The following is a 5563-nucleotide window of genomic DNA, read 5'->3' on the forward strand; positions in this document are numbered from 1 at the left end:
CATGCAGTTACTGTTAATACTTCATTTAGAGAATTAACATTGCTTATATATATATATATATATATATATATATATATAATCAAATGAATAATAACATACGATGGATAACTGTCAGCTCATTGCAGCCGTTTCTTGCATAACTTTTTAAGAGAAGAATGAAAACATTACATCATTACAAAAGACCATAATCATCAGGTAAGTAATTTTACAAAGCAAAAGAACACCCCCAAAAACAGCAGGGATGTGGCTAGATCGAGACCAACTACGAAATGGAAGAATGATCAACTATGTTGGCCATTTAGATTAAGAATATAGTTCTTGAAAGTGTGTAATATATCTAAGGCCAGTGAGCTGGGTGAGAATGAATGACTTGTGAAAACCATAAGAGCCAAGCCATGTACAGGAGTGTTGTCAATAGGGTGAAAGTTATACATGAGTACAATGAACAGAGTATAAGTAGGTGCTCACCAGACCTCAAAGCTCAGTCCCTTCATATTCATCGTTGATCTCCAGGCCTTAAAGAAATTTAAGATTGCCTACCCCTAGGAACTACTGTATGCTGACGACCTCGTTCTCAGTGGAATTTGTAGTAGAATTAGAAAATTCTAGGTGTAGATGCAAAACCTGGAATCAAGGGATCTTAAAAGTTAACTTAGCAAAGACCAAAGTTATAGTAAACAAGAGAGCAGATAGAATTCTTGTCAGGCCTAGCTTAATATGTAAGAAAGGTGTAAGCAGAAATTCCATAGAGTGTACTTGGTGCAAGCTATGGATACACAAAGGGTGCAGAAGAATCACAAGAAAGTTTAGAGAAAGTAGTGTTTGTATGTGAAAGATGCAAAGAACAATGAGCACTAGGGATACACAGGAAACTGATTTTCTCAAATGCTCTGGAGCTCCCTAGATGTAGTAGTTTCTGTTACCTAATGGACCTAATTAGCAGTGGAGGAGGATGTTCTGAAAGTATAGTTGCTAGAATAAAAATAGGATGGAGAAAGTTTGAAGTGCTATTACTGCTGTCATTCTTCACTTCAACACAAGACACTGGCAATCAGCAATCCTTCAGTTCAGAATATTCAATATTTCTTCACATGAGTTCCCTACACACAAGGAAATAAAGGTTTTGAAATGAAATGCGTTTCAGTGGGAGGAAATACTTTCCATTGGAGAGTGCCATTACAAAATATTTTATCAAGCATCTACCAAAAGTGAAGCAGTGAAAAAACATCTATAAAAATATCCTGGAAAAAATTCAGTTGTTTGCAATGCTGAAAAGAATATTTTTAATTGAAGTAAAATTTTTCTAACTGAAACAAGATACTGCTATTTTTTTTTAATATATTTAAAAAAATATTTTTGCGTTCTTATCCCATTTTTTCGTGTTCCTTTTTATATACATATGGCGAGATATATATATATATATATACATACACACACACACACATGCTTTTACACATATGTATATGCTGGTGGCACGTTAGAAAATCATTCGAGCGAGGTCGTTGCCAGTGCTGCTGGATGCCCTTCCTAATGCCAACCACTCCGAGAGTGTAGTGGGTGCATTTTACATGCCATCAGCACAAGGGTCAGTCAGGCAGTTCTGGCAACAACCAAGCTCAAAAGGTGTTTTTATGTGCTACCTGCAGGGAGCCAATCCGGTGGCACTGGCAATGACCACGCTCGAATGCTGCTTTTCACATGCCGGTAAGGCGATGCTGGTAATGATCGTGCTCGAATGGTGCTTTTCATGTATCACCGGCACAGGAGCCAATCCGTGGCCTTGGCAACGATCACTCTTGGATGTGCTTTTAACGTTCCGCTGGCACGAGTGCCAATCAGGCAGCACTGTCATCGGCCACTTCAACGATTTTGGTTTGTTTACACTTGCCACAATAGGTCTTTGCAAGCAAAGTTCATTGTCCAATGGATGAGGGGTACTCGTAAGTGGGCTGGTTACATTCCACGTTCAGATGTGCTTTTAACGTTCCACAGGCAAGATTGTCAATCAGGCAGTACTTTTGTCGGCCACGTCAGCAATTTTGATTTCATTTGCTTCAATAGGTCTTCACAAGCAAGGTTTATCGTCCAATGAGGGGTATTCATAAATGGGCTGGTTACACCCACTGGCATAGGCCACGGGTGATGGTCTCACTTGACTTGTCGGGTCTTCTCAAGCACAGCATATCTCCAAAGTCGCGGTCACTAGTCATTGCCTCGGTAACGCCCAGTGTTCGAAGGTTGTGCTTCACCACCTCATCCCAGGTTTTCCTGCGTCCAATCAATATTATATACATTTTCTAAGTAGGGTAATAATCATAAACAATTTATTCAGTAATAAAAGTATAAAATTTTCTTCTATAATAAAAGCAAAATTCTGTCTGTCTGGGACCCCTGTATCTCAGTCTACATAGACATATGCTTTTTTTGGAATCAGGATGATGGTGGGATTGAAAATCTGCCCTTCATTTGGTTCTTGGACATCTAGCATTGGGATCTGATTTAAAAGCATTTGGGTTACTATTTCTAGCAGGTAAAGCTTGGCTGATTCACGCCAACTTCATTGGCGTATGTCACATGACATTAGAGATCAAGGGGGAGATAAATGACATTAGCTTCGTTAATTTTACGTCGAGATAAGAACTTTGGGACAAATTGGCCAACAGTTGGAATTCAACTTAGAATAATTGCATTACAAAATTTACTCTCATCCATCCTTAACCTCTGATCAAACACCACCGGAGCATATAGTCCTAGTCGTATTACAGTCATGCTATTAGCTCCGTTTAGTTTTGGGCTGCAGGCCCAATTAACCTTCCGCAGGAGCTCGCTTAAAAGTCTGCACGGAGTACGGTTTTTAAGATAGTTTTGAATAGAAAATTAATTTTACCAACGCAATCGCAGTCTATGTATCTCTACAAAATTTCATTAATTTTCTTTTTGCATGAAGCTAAGTCTAGGTGAGGCAGTAAACTGTAGTTATGCCAGAATGCGAGTCCTTGCCTTTACAACTAGAATTATTGTAATCCCATTACCTTTTATCTGGAATATAACACGTATGTATATGGTACATATATAATACAAAACCACACTAAAAACATAAATCCAAAGCCAGGAGAAAAAAAATAGAAAAAGAAGAACAATTGTGGAAAATGGGGAAAAATACCCATCAATTCAACTTCAAATACCACAAATGGTCGCACACTAATGGCATTACCACGGGCAATGGAGAAGCCAATCACCCTCACGGACACCACCTGACAACTATTCGCTGTTAGTGACCCAGTCCCCCTCCAAACGGCACAAAAGCCACAGGCTGAAAGAAATAGTGGTAGAGTTTTACCAATTGAGTTGGTCAAAAGTTACCAAAATAGTTCAGTAGACTGCAGCCATGCTGGAGTACTACCTTGCCATGTATTTTACCGAAACGCTAAGTTACGGGGATGTAAACTGACACCATTGTCAAGCAGTGGTGTTGGGACAAATGGGTTTTTTTTCAGTTTCCGTCTACCAAATCCACTTGCAAGAAATTGGTTGACTCAGCTATAGTAAAAAGCAATGAACCCAAAGGCTTCTTATAAACAACAAACAGAACCACCACGCAATGAGACTGAACCCAGTGACATGTAGTTGGGAAGCAAACATCTTCCCACACAGCCATCATGCTAGCTCCACACGAGGGGCATATTTTTGGGGTATTTAAAAGTCCATGTCTCTTAAGCCAATTAATACTATTTTCTGTTGTAGCGGTGGCGATGGCAATATCGCGGTGATTAATTCCAACTTTGGATTACGCGTGGTGGTGGTGGTCATTGGTGGTGCTGATTGCTGTATGTGATTTGTTTTTAAAAACAATAATGAATTATGCATAAATATATTTATTTATAAAGTTTAAACTGAATTTCATTTGTTTAAATTCTACGAGGGAGAGACAGACAGACAGATAGCTAGCTCCGGCCAAGTCAGTAGCCAAAGAAACAGATTTCAACTCAAACCAGCAGTAACATTCCTTGTTTGGATTTTTCTACTTTCATTTCTGACAGCTAATACCATGACAGTGCCTATCAGACTTCAAAAATGTAAGTCGACGTGGTGCCCCAGCATAGCCGCAGTCCAACAAGTAAAACAAAAGAATATTCACATTTAACAGTGGTTTTTCGCGATATAAATATTATCTAAAATTATTTACCGGCGGAATTCTGCTTTACGCATGTCATATAACCCCGAATAACATTATTGTTTTTAATTTTCAGAAACTTTTTGTGAATTTGTATTCTACGCACGGGAATTCACACAACTAAGAAAAAAAGTTTTAAAAAGTTTTCAAAATTAATAAAATTTTGGTTAAATTTTCGAATATTTTTTTTAAGCGCAGTCTAAAATACGGATAGTCCGAATTTTTAACTTAAATCCCAGCAAAAGACCATTAAATGTGTCAACGAGGAGAAAAATGGGTAATTATTCCACCACATCGTACTTCGTTTTGGGGACCCCCAAAAGGGTTTTGCAGCATATTAGGATGTCACAGGAATTCATTCAACGAAAAAAGAAAAAATTACCGAAAAATGTTGAGTAACATCAATAGATCAGACTGTTAAACAAATGAGGAGTGTATTTACCTGCAGTATGTTTCAATGAATGAAAAGGTGAAAGTCTTCCATTCTGCTTGGACAGCAAGCTGCGTTTAGGTGTTGGGAAGATGCCAAAAGACAACGTATTCCCACAGAATTATGGTAACGGAATGAATGACAAAGAAGTTTTAAAAGACGCTGGCAGTATAAGAAACTGACCGCAGTGAATGTGTATATGTATGTATATATATATATATATCTACCCGATATATGCAAGATAATACACGCTTTAGAGTGAACGTCCGGTAACGCATGAACAATGACCTCCTTTTTGATTGGTCCTGTCCGGAGAGAAGTCTCCATGACCGGAGTATAGTTTGTGCGCATGCGTCAAAGCAAAGTTGTAGTGGTGGAGGGGGAGTGTTAATTTTTTTTAAATTTCTACTTTGCAAATAGTGTTTGTTCAAACGTATCTGCAACCAGCTAGGCTATTTGTGTGTGATATAAGCCATTCAAAATTTTTGGCGGAATTCTGATTTAAGCATCCCATATAAACCCTCCTTGTAACTTATTTTATTTTCGAAATTTTCAGAAAATTCTTGCGAATTTATGTTCTACACACAGGAATTCATACGACTATGCAAGAAAAAAAAAAAAGAGAAAAATTGTATTGAAAAGGTTGCAAGACGCATCGAAAATTTTAGGAAAATAAAAATAAGTGGAAATTTTACCGGTGAGTGTGTTAAATAATAAGGCACAAAAAGAAAATAACTCTCTCAAGACATAACATATATATATATATATCCCACCACCGCTTGACTACCGGTGTTGGTGTTTACGTTCCTGTAACTTAAGTCCTGTAGAATAAGTACTAAGCTTAAAATTTAAAATGAATCCAGGGGCCAATTCGTTCGGCTAAAATTCTTTATGGCGGTGCCCCAGTATTACTTAAATACCATACATTTTGATATGACTTATGTATGAACAATTCGGTA

The 5563-nt window shown here is 37.9% G+C and overlaps 2 protein-coding genes across 3 annotated transcripts in view; one reads left to right on the top strand and one right to left on the bottom strand.

The window, feature by feature from the left end:
• LOC106877891 (recQ-mediated genome instability protein 2) overlaps positions 1 to 4755 on the bottom strand; it is a 36353-nt gene extending 31598 nt beyond the window's left edge. Inside the window, exon 1 of the mRNA XM_052970154.1 lies at positions 4617 to 4755. The gene's annotated coding sequence lies outside the window, so the exon portion shown is untranslated. The remainder of the gene's footprint in view (positions 1 to 4616) is intronic.
• Positions 4756 to 5048: 293 nt separating this feature from the next.
• LOC106878497 (zinc finger protein 260) overlaps positions 5049 to 5563 on the top strand; it is a 7912-nt gene continuing 7397 nt past the window's right edge. For both annotated transcript variants that reach the window (XM_014927722.2, XM_052970153.1), the window contains exon 1: positions 5049 to 5301. The gene's annotated coding sequence lies outside the window, so the exon portion shown is untranslated. The remainder of the gene's footprint in view (positions 5302 to 5563) is intronic.

The sequence above is a fragment of the Octopus bimaculoides genome, chromosome 8 (assembly GCF_001194135.2).
Source record: "Octopus bimaculoides isolate UCB-OBI-ISO-001 chromosome 8, ASM119413v2, whole genome shotgun sequence".
NCBI classification, from domain to species: Eukaryota; Metazoa; Mollusca; class Cephalopoda; order Octopoda; family Octopodidae; genus Octopus; species Octopus bimaculoides.